Below are 11,035 nucleotides of genomic sequence, written 5' to 3'. Positions count from 1 at the left end.
CAGCCCCCCACCCTCCACACTGGGAACCTGGGGCCTGGTGGAAGGACCCGGACCACTCCCTGCACGACCAGGACCCTCACCTAGGGGCGGGAGTCTGGGCCCTCACACAACACCCCACACCCCCCTCCGACCAGGTCTACCCTTGACTCTGCCCCCCGCCTCTGCTCCCCACTCTGACCCCCATTCAGCCCCTGACTCTGCCCCTAACTCTGCCCCCGACCGTGGCACCATGAGATCACCAAGCAGATCTCAGGTTCAAAGGTCAGGGGCTCTGCAGGAGCCTGACACCCCACCCAGCTCCCTCACTGACCCTCCCCTCCTCACACCATCCTACGGAAAACCATGGCCCCCACCAGTCCTCAGAGTTCTACAGGCTCTGTAGCCGCACAGCAGGCTCATGTGTTGTGCCCTCACTGGTCCCCGGGGGACAACAACTCCCCCCTCCATCTAATTGAGGCCTCTACCCCTGATAGCAGCACCAAGAGACCATGGTCAGGATCCCCAAGTGCAAAGCCAGGGGGGCTCAGACCCACCCCCACCCGGGCCCCTGCTGGCTGGCTTCAGTTTCCTCATCTGCCGCTGGACCCCACAGGACTCACAAAGAAAGTGGTCAGCACAGCGGCACTCAGGGCTCTGGTCCCCCAACCCTTCACCCCAGGGAACCTGCTGGTGGCTGTAGAAGCATCAGGAACAGAGCCAGGACTGGGGACCCTCCCGAGTGGCCTCTGCTCTGTGACCAGGGGCCACTCCACCCTTGCCACACCCACCATGCGTGTCTACCATGGTGCCAGAACCAGGCCCACTGAGGGCTGACAGCCTGGCAGCTCTAAGAGCCAGGCCACCACATCCGCCTGCCCGCCTAGCACCCGCCCCTTACCGCAGCTCCTGGAGGCCACAAGTGGGTCCTAAGGGTCAAGATCAAAGGCTCAGCTCCCGGACCCCAGTCTCCCTTAGTGGCCCTGACCCTGACTTGTAGGTGGCCCTGGCTAATGGCTGCTCATCTCAGGCCCGTTGCCTATCATCGAATGGGGAACAGGGGAAGACAAAGGAGTTTGAGGGGCCACATCCAAGGGCCCAGATGGCACTTCTGGGGGCTCTCAAATTCCCCGGTGGTGAACAGCCTTGGGACACAGCCTGGGGTCACAGTGGGGAGTCACCCCCAGCACTGGCCCCCCAACTCAGGCCACCCCTAGGGGGTCCCAGAGGCTGGAACCCTGCAGGCAAACTGCATGCCTGCTGGGTAGGGGCTGCTCTGGGGGCCTGGGGTGTGGAGGGATGACCCTTCATGGGCCTAAGACTCAAGTCCTGCCGAGAACATGAGGGGCCAAACAGAGAGCTTGTCACCCATCAGCCCTCCTGTACAGAGGAGGGGCAGATGCCCACCAGGGTACACGTATGCACGCACACGCACAGGGACTAGCAGGAGAGGCCTCCGCCTCCCGCGCCAGCCAACAGCAGTGTCCCTGCCTCACTGCGTCCCCAGCTGCAATCCCAAACGATGAGACTTTATGCCCACTTACAGACAAGAGGGGCAGCCCCCAGGGCCTCAGAGAGCTACTGACAGAGCAAAACTTTTGGGAGTTTTTGAGGTCCTCGCCTCCCTAGAAAGAGTTTTAAAAAAAAAAAAAAACACAGAATACAAACCGTTTTCCTCCTGGGGAAAAAAACAAAAACCAGAAAACAGAAAAACAAAAAAGAAAAGAAAGTTAGTATTAGGTGACAACTGGGGTGGGTGGGTTATGTCGTCGCAGACCCTGCAGACAACAGAAACGACAGGCATAAGAGTAGCTGTGGACAACGGGTCCCCAGTACTTGGGCACCAGGCCTGCACCACGTCCTGCCTAAATGTGCCCAAATCCCACCAGCCCGGATCACCCAGCGAGTCCGGCAGCACCAGGACCGGAGTAGCCCCGGGGTCCACCCCACGGAAGGCAATCAACCCCTCTTGCCCCTCCCTTCCCTGCCCGCCCACCCCCACACCCGAGCGCTCCAGCCATCAGGCCTGGCTCGTGCCGGGCCCGTTTCCCAAACACGCAACCACGCACACGGTCGGCTACTCACCGCTCGGGGCCAGATGCACGCGCCCCTCCTGCGGGCGGCCACAGGTCCGATGCGGGGCCTCGGATGCGGGTGACGGGAGCTCAGCCAGCAGCCCCCACACTGCTCCCACAGTAAGAAGAGGAAGACAGCCCGGTCCCGCCCTCCGCACCCCAAGGGCCCTGCGGCTGGGCCGGTGGGCAGCCCTACCGCGGGGGATCTTGGACCCAAACAGGGATCCTCGTCCTGACCCCTGTCCAGGGTCTTCTTCCAGAACAGAGGATACATTTCAGAAACACCTTCCCGTAGGATTTCTCACGGACCCCCAGGCGGCCGGAAGCCAGGCCGGGGGGAGTTTAGCGCGGCCAAAGGCAGCAAAAACCATCCCTGGAAGAGAGAGGCCCCAGGGAGATGGCAGAGCTCGGGCCGGGGCCCCTCTGATCAGAGCAGTCAGGAGCAGGGACGAGGAGGAGCACCAGGCGCTGACCACTTCCAAAAGGCCATTCCTCAAAGTGAGGCCTCAGGCCACCCACCAGAGTCACCAAGACAGCTGGTCGAACATGCAGATTCCGGGCCTCAGAAAGCTGGGGCGCAGGGGCGCTGGAGAACTACCTGCCTACCCCGGGTGGCACACTGCCCGCTTCTTGGAGCGTCCCTGAGAGGCCGAGACCGAGTCCTGCCAGGACGGGGCTTCGGTCTTGCGCGTGTCTTGTCCGGCTCCGGTGCCTTCCACCAACAGAGGCACAGGACGCGCCGGACACCTGCCGCGGCCCGGCTCATCAGGAAGGCCTGCCAGAACCCTGCTAGCCCTCCGTACGCCATGAAGGACTGGGGAGGGGGATGAAAAGGCAGGAGGAGGGGCGCGGAGAGGAGGGGGTGGGGAGAGCCATGGCCTCTCATGACCTGTCCCGGTGGCTTCCTGCTGTGGCCAGGGCCTCTGTCCGCCCCACCACGCCATGGGTCTCCCTCGGCTGGCCGCCGCTCTGGCTGATGGGTGAGTGACTCCAGGAGCACAGGGGCTTGGTGCGGGTCACCCGCTGTCCTGCATGGAACCTGAGTCAGCAGGGGAGGCAAAGACAACAGGCCAGGGCCGAGGGGGAAGGGCAGAGAGGTCGGGAAGGGCTCAGAGTGCACCTGAGGGAGGAGCGACTCGGTGTGACACATTGGGAGGGGACTCAGTGTGACAGGTGAGGGAGGAGGGGCTCCATGGGACACGTGAGGGAGGAGAACTCAGCCTGACACACGAGGGAGGAGGGCCTCTGGGTGACAGGTGAGCGAGAGGTGTCTCAATGGGACACATGATGGGGGGGGCTCTGGGTGACACATGAGGGGGGTGGGCTCAGTGTGACATGTGAGTGAGGAGGGGCTCAGTGTGACAGGTGAGTTAGGAAGGACTACATGTGACACAGGACAGAGGAGAGGTTCAGTGTGACACATAAGGGAGGAGGGGCTCCATGTGACACATGAGGGAGGGGAGGCTCAGTGTGACAGGTGAATGAGAAGGGGTCAGTGTGACATATGAGGGAAGACAGCCTTAGAATGACAGGTTAGTGAGACATGCCTCTATGTGACACATGAGAGGGGAGGGGCTCAGTGTGACACATGAGGGAAGAGGAACTCAGTGTGGCCCTGAGGGAGGAGGGGCTCAGTGCGACACATGAGGGCAGAGGGGCTAAGTGTCACATATGTGAGAGGAGGGAATCTGTGACAGGTGAGCGAGGAGGGACTCATTATGACACATAAGGGAGGAGAGACTCTGGGACACATGCGAGAGCAGTGTGACTGGTGAGGAATGGCTTAATGTGACACATGAGGTAGGGGCTCAGCATGACATGTGAGGGAGGAGGGGCTCCATGTGACACATGTGGAAAGAGTGTCCCAGTGTGACACATAAGGGATGGAGGGTTCCATGAGACATATGAAGGGTTTTGTGTGACAAGGGAGTGAGATATGTCCCAATGTGACACATGAGTGAGAGAGGGCTCTGTGTGACACACGAGGGGGCAGGTTCAATGTGACATGTGAGGAGGGACTCAATAAGACACATGAGCAAGGAAGGACTCCACGTGACACATAAGGGAGAAGGGTTTAGTGTGACAAGTGAGATGTGTCTCAATGTGACACATGAGAGGGGAGGAGCTCAGTGTGCCCATGAACAGGGAGGGCTTCCGTGTAACAGGTGAGTGAGAAGTGGCTCCGTGTGACATGTGGGGAGGGGCTCCGTGTGACATGTGAGGGAGGAGGGGCTTAGTGTGACATGTGAGGGAGGAGGGGCTCAGCACCATACCTGAGGGAGGAGGGTGTCACCATGACATGTGAGGGAGGTGGGGCTTAGTGTGACATGTGATGGGGAGGGGCTCCGTGTGACATGTGAGGGAAGAGGGGCTCAGTGTGACATGTGGGAGGGTCAGTGTGACATGTGAGGGAGGAGGGATTCAGTGTGACACGTGAGGGAGGAGGGGCTAAGTGTCACACAGTGGGAGGAGGGAATCCACCACAGGTGAGTGAGGAGGGGCTCACTGTGACACATAGGGAGGAGGGACTCAGTGTGACCCATGTGGGAGGAGAGCGTCCGTGTGACATGAGGAGTAGCTCAATGTGACACATGAGGTAGAGGCTCAGTGTGACACAGGAAAGAAGAGGAGCTCAGTGTGACAGGTGAGTAAGGAGTGAGTCAGTGTGACATGTGAAGGACCAGGGGCTCAGTGTGACACGTGAAAGAGAAGGATTTTACGTCACAGATGACTGAGACATGTCTCACTAAGACATGTGAGGGAGGAGGGGCTCTGTGTAACACCAGAGAGAGGAAAGGTTCGGTGTGACACATGAAGAAGTAGGAACTCAGTGTGACACGTGAGGGAGGAGGGGCTCAGTGTGATAGGTGCAGGAATAGGGACTCAGTGTGACACATGTGGGAGGAGAGTGTCAGTGTGACATGTGAGTGAGGAGTGGCTCAACATGACACATGAGGTGGGAGCTCAGTGTCACACGAGAGAGAGGAGGGGCTCTGTGTGACACGCGACAACAGAGGAAGGGCTCCGAGTGAAACATGAGGGGGAGATCCTAGTGAGACGGGTGAGTGAGCAGAGTCAGTGTGACAGTGAGTGAGGAGGGGTTCAGTGTGACACAGGAGGGAAGAGGGGCTTGGTGTGACACGTGACAGAAGAGGAGCTCAGTGTGACACATGATGGGGGAGGAGCTCAGCATGACACAAGGGGGGAAGAACTCACTGTGACACATGAGGGATGAGGGGCCCAATATGACACTTGAGTGAGGTGGGTTCAACATGACATATGAGAAGGGTGTCAGCATGACACATAAGGGAGGAAGGACTCAGTGGAGACGAGGAGCTCAAGGTGACACATGAGGAAGGTGTCAGTGTGACACATGAGGGGGGAGGGGCTCTGTGCGGCACATGACAGAGGAGGAGGTCAGTGTGATACATGAGGGACGAGTGACTTAGCGTGACACATGAGGGCAGAGGAGTGAAGTGTCACACATGTGGGAAGGAATCTGTGACAGGCGAGTGAGGAGGGGCTCACATCACACATGAGGGAGGAGGGCATCAGAGTGACACATGAGGGAAAAGAAACTCAATGTGACACGAGATGAGGAGGAACTCAGTGTGACATGTGTGGGAGAAGCCCAGTGTGACAGGTGATGAGGTGGGGCTCAGCATGACACATTAGGGAGGAGGGTTAGTGGGACACGTGAGGAAGAAGGGGGTCCACATGACTTACGACAGAGGAGGAGCCAAATGTGACCCATGAGAGGGGAGGAGCTCAGTGTGACAGGTGAGTGAGGAGTGAGTCAGTGTGACACAAGAGGGAGGAGGGGCTCAGAGTGACACAGGGAGGCGGAACTCACTGTGACAGTTGAGGGAGGAGGGACCCAATGTGACATGGGAGTGAGATGGGGCTAAGTGTGACATGTGAGGCAGGAGGGACTCCGTGTGACACATGTGGGATGAGGAGCCCAGTGTGACAGGTGAGTGAGGTGGGGCTCAGCGTGACATGTGAGGGAGGAGGGTGTTAGCAGGACACATGAGGAAGGAGGGGGTCCAGGTGACATATGACAGAGGAGGAGCCAAATGTGACACATGAGTGTGTCAGGTGTGACAGGTGAGTGAGGAGTGAATCAGTGACATGTGAAAGAGGAGGTCTCAGGGTGACACAAGGGAGGAGGAACTCACTGTGACAGGTGAGGGGGGAGGGGCCCAATGTGACACGTGACTGAGGTGGGGCTAAGTGTGACATGTGAGGGAAGAGAAACTCAGGATGGTACATGATGGGGGAGGAGCTCACTGTGACACATGTGGGAGGAGGGGCTCAGTGTGACAGGTGAGTGAGAAGGGGCTCGGCGTCACCCATGAGGGAGGAGGGTGTCAGAGTGGTCCACGAGGGAGAAGGGGCTCAGTGTGACACATGACAAAGGAGGAGCTCAGTGTGACAGGTGAGTGACGAGAGGCTCAGCGTTACACGCGAGAGAGAGGAAGGGCTCAGCGTGACACAAGGGAGGAGGAGCTCTGCGTGACATGTGTGGGAGGAGGGGCCAGTGTGACAGGTACGTGAGGAAGGGCCCAATGTGACACATGAGTGAGGTGGGGCTCAGGGTGACACATGAGGGAGGAGGGCGTCAGCGTGACACATGTGGGAGGAGGGGCTCCGTGTGACACATGACAGAGGAGGAGCTCAGCATGACACATGAGTGAGGTGGGGCTCAGTGTGACACATGAGGGGTAAGGAGCTCAGTGTGACACATGTGGGAGGAGGAGCTCAGTGTGACAGGTGATTGAGAGGGCCCAGTGTGACATCAGAGTGAGACATGACTCAGTGTGGCACATGAGGGATCAGAGGCTCAGTGTCACACATGAGGAAGGAGCAACTCAATCTGACACACGATGGGGGAGGAGCTCAGTGTGACAGGTTGAGTGAGAAGTGGCTCAAAGTGACGGGTGAAGGAGGGGCTCAGCGTGACATGTGAGGTGGGGCTCAGCATGACACATGAGTGGCGAAGGTCTGAGCATGACACATGAGCAGGGAGGAGCTCCGTGTGATGGGGAGAGGGAGGGGCTCCGTGTGACACATGAGGGGGGAAGGGCTCAGCGTGACAGGTGAGGAGGAACTAACTCAATGCGACACGTGAGGGAGGAGGGGCTCAGCATGACAGGTGAGTGAGGAGGGGCCCAATGTGGCACAGGAGGGATCAGAGGCTCAGTGGGCCGAGGAGAGGGGAGGGGCTCAGTGGGACACCCGGGTGAGGACGCGTCCGCTCGGGCAGGAACCAGGAGTGGTGTTCATCCCCTGAAAGTGGTGAGCCCCTAAATGGATGGGCGGACTGGGGTGAGGGAAGGCCCAGGCAGTCCACACACACCACACTCCTTGGGATTCAGAAGCCAACCGAAAGGGGCCACCCAACAATCCTAAAAGTTAGACAAGATCATCTCCCGAAGGTAGAATTCCACGTTGATGCCCCTGCCGTCGCACCCAGAGCCCCCCCAGACCCTCCACCACGGGGGGCAGGCCACGGTTTTGAAGGGGACCCTTAAGGCCACTGAGCCACCATCCCCCCCACACAAACCCATGCTCCCTCCACCCAAAACATCCATAGGGTCTTCATGGACACCCGAAGGTCCAAGATTCTGGCTCTCCGAGACCTAGGAACTTCCAATATGGGTATGTGACAACCGACACTTGGCCAAGCACAAGCGTGAAAGCTGAGAGACAAAACAATTCCATCCCGGACCACCACTGTTTCGGAGAACACAAGTACATCGTAACATCCCCAATGCACCGAGGGCGGAACTCAGGTTTTTCCAATGGAATACATTTTGCTTTACAAAAACATGGCACTGCTCGTCCGCCATTTCCTGATTTTGCCCCAGAAACATGAACGCCATGTCACACATGCAGCCCACTCCCTCCCCGCCCCAACGACTACCCCTCCTCCACGGCCACGTAACCCTGCGTTGAAACCACCCCAGGGCTTAGCCATGAGGAGCAATGATCCTGCTCCCCTCTCTCATGTCCACTTTGGTGGCAAGAGCCCAGAATCTGGTTCTTAACCCTCTGAGTGCTGACATCTGATACTCAGGGGAGCGGCCACTGTCCCCTCTGGAAAGGGAATGAAGTGACCAGCAATGGCTGTAGGTAGAACTGAGTGATCTCCAACAAAGGGCACGGCAGGGTGCTGACCCCGAAAACGGGGTGTCGAGAGCAGGAGCCCTACTGGGGCCTAGGAGCGGGGACCCCTTGGACAAGTGGCGAGCTCCTGAGTTCCCGGCGCCATTTCCGAGATGTCAGCCACCAGCAGGGAAGAAAGAGAGCCTGCCCTCTCCTTCCAGACCCCACTCAGCAGGACCCTGGCTGAACCCTCCGCCCCATCCCCTTCCCCCCCCCACCCAGCCCCCCAGGTCACGTCCACTCTTCTCTGCCCCGCGTCCCCAGGCTGCCTGGGCCCAGGCTCTCTGTCATCCGCCGGCTCTCGTACATGTCCCCGACGCGTGCACTCCCAAGGGCAATGTCCATTTACTTGATGCCTGGCACAGGGCCTGGCACACAGTAGACCTTCACCGAATGTGCAAACGAATGAATGAAAGCCTACCATGTACAAGGCCCTGGCGGCCAGAGGGAGCCCCGAAGCGCGGATGATGGAGGTGACGCGGAGGATGGGTGGGTGATGGCCAGGTCCGCAGTGATGGAGATGAGAGGCTGTGCCCGGAATGACAGAGGCCAGGTGGAGGTGACGCGAGCCCGGGCCTCGGGCCCAGCAGTCGCGGGTGACAGTGACACAATGCCGGGGGTGAGGAGCCGTGATGAGGGAGCCCGCAGTGACGGATATGCGTGGCACGGAAACCGCCCACCCCCCCGAAAGCTCAGAGGCTGAGGGGGAGGAAGCCAGGACCCACCGGGGGGACCTGGAAACTTCTGAAGGCCAAGGTGGGACATGAATCCAGAGCCTTTACAACCACAGCCCAGCCCGGCGTCTGGCCCGATACCCCCGATACCACATTCACAACACCCCCACCGTGCCCGCGTCATCAACAGAATGCACGTGTCAAGTTTCCAGAACACTCACGAAGGCCGAGAACCTTGCCGGTGAGGAGCAGCGGTCGCCCTGGAGCAGGACTCAGTGAGCCTTGTTGCCTGCGTGCCCTACCAAGGAATTTTGGAAAAGACACGGACCCCCTCCCTATCCTCCCCCAGGCCATTTCTGAACCGGTAACAATGCCAAGCTCCAAGTGTTGCAACGACATAACCTCCGCGTGCTCTATGATGTATAGGCGGTGGGCGTGCGGAGCACACGTACCATCTACAGAATGCTCAAAAGCTCAGGGCTGTTGGTAAGGCTCATTTGATTTTTCCCACTTTCAGCCTCACCGGCAAACCCATCGGGGACACACACACACACACACAAAGTCTAATGTCATTCTTGGCACTTTTTCATCGAGTCACGACGATCAGACTGAATCTCCGGTGGAGGCAGCACCTGGAGGGTAAAGGGGGCGGGTGCCGCGAGGCATGGCGGGAACTGACCTGGATCCTGCAGCATCCCTGCCGCATCGGGGACACGGCTCTGCTCCAGTTCGAGGCTCTGTCCAGGGCGGGGCGCATCCGCCGAGGTCTGGGAAGCCCCATCTGGTCCTGCGGTCCCCGGCCAGCAGCACGGGTGGCAGGTGCCCCCTGCGGCAGGGCAGGAGGCAGAGGCTGGGCAGAGGACCCAGCAGCGCCTCGCTCGACCTGTTCCTGTCCCTCCCTCTGTGAGATGCCTCAACCACCCTGTGGGCTGCCCTCGAGGCTAGGGTCTAGGGCTGGTATGGAGGAGCTGGTTAGAGCCCTAGGCCAAGGGGCAAAAGATGGGGGGCTGCGGGAGGGGAGGGGTCCACGCCGGGACACAGAAGCGAGAGACTACTGTGTCTGCTGGCCAGAGCTGCTAAGAGGGGGTGTCACAGCTCACAGGGGACAAAATCCCCCGGATGTATGACCAGCATTGCTAGGGAGAGGCAACGGGGCGGCGGGGGGGGGGGGGGGGGGGGGGGGGGGAGACAAGGAAGGGGAAAGGGACAGGAGCCGAGACTGTTACTCTCCTGCCCGCTGTGGCAGAAACGGACACAGAGATGGGCTGTGGACAAATCTTCAGGGGGCACGTGGCAAGGGTGGGAGTGGGTCTGGGGGAAAAGCGGTTGGGGACTCTGCACGCAGGGCTTAGGGAGAGATCCAATCTGTCTCTCCCTTCTAGTCACCCTCCACCATCTGTCTCTCACCCATGTGCGCGCGCGCACACACACACACACACACAGCACAGACCCTCACACGCATGCACGCTCCCACACGCACGCGTGCACGCACAGACACACCTATCCAGGCACACACAAGCAGGCACGGGCACACATCTGCCCCCCAATCAGGCCGGGACCCTCTGCACACTGAGCCCTCCCCAGGCCAGGACCACACCTGAGCCTAACCTGGGGCAGTCCCCCAACACTGACCCAGTGCCCACCTGTGCTGGAGGGCTGGGGCAGCAGCTGGGGTAGGTATAGGGGTACAGACTACTTCCTGGACCAGGGTCCCAGGCTGCAGGAAAGCTCTAGAGGCAGCATACACAGAGGCGGCATGAGCAAAGGCTGGGGGTGGGGGGGGGGGCTAGAGCCTGACCCTTTGGGGTTGGAGGCACCTCTCAGGCTGGGAATCCAATTCCAGAAGGTCAGCTCTGGGGCACACTGGGGGTGGAGGCTGGGGGGCTTCCCTCCCAGCAGCGTGGTCCTCTGAGTGCTGGGCACGGAGGGCCCCAGCCACGGCATCAGAGACACGGCCCCTCCCGGGAAGGTGAGGCCCCTATCCCCCTCTATGGATATGGGAGTATCCCCAGAATGGCCTTTGACCCCCTCTGAGCCCAGGGCGTCCATCTTGACAGGGGGCGCCGCCAGGAGCGCCCAGCCCCCCGACAGGCACGCTTGCACTCAACTCCACCATCAGCCAACACCAAGCAAACGAATAAA

This window comes from Mustela erminea, chromosome 5 (genome assembly GCF_009829155.1).
Source record: "Mustela erminea isolate mMusErm1 chromosome 5, mMusErm1.Pri, whole genome shotgun sequence".
In the NCBI taxonomy this organism is placed as follows: domain Eukaryota; kingdom Metazoa; phylum Chordata; class Mammalia; order Carnivora; family Mustelidae; genus Mustela; species Mustela erminea.
The sequence above is the reverse complement of the archived record's forward strand: the minus strand, read 5'-3'. Positions refer to the sequence as shown.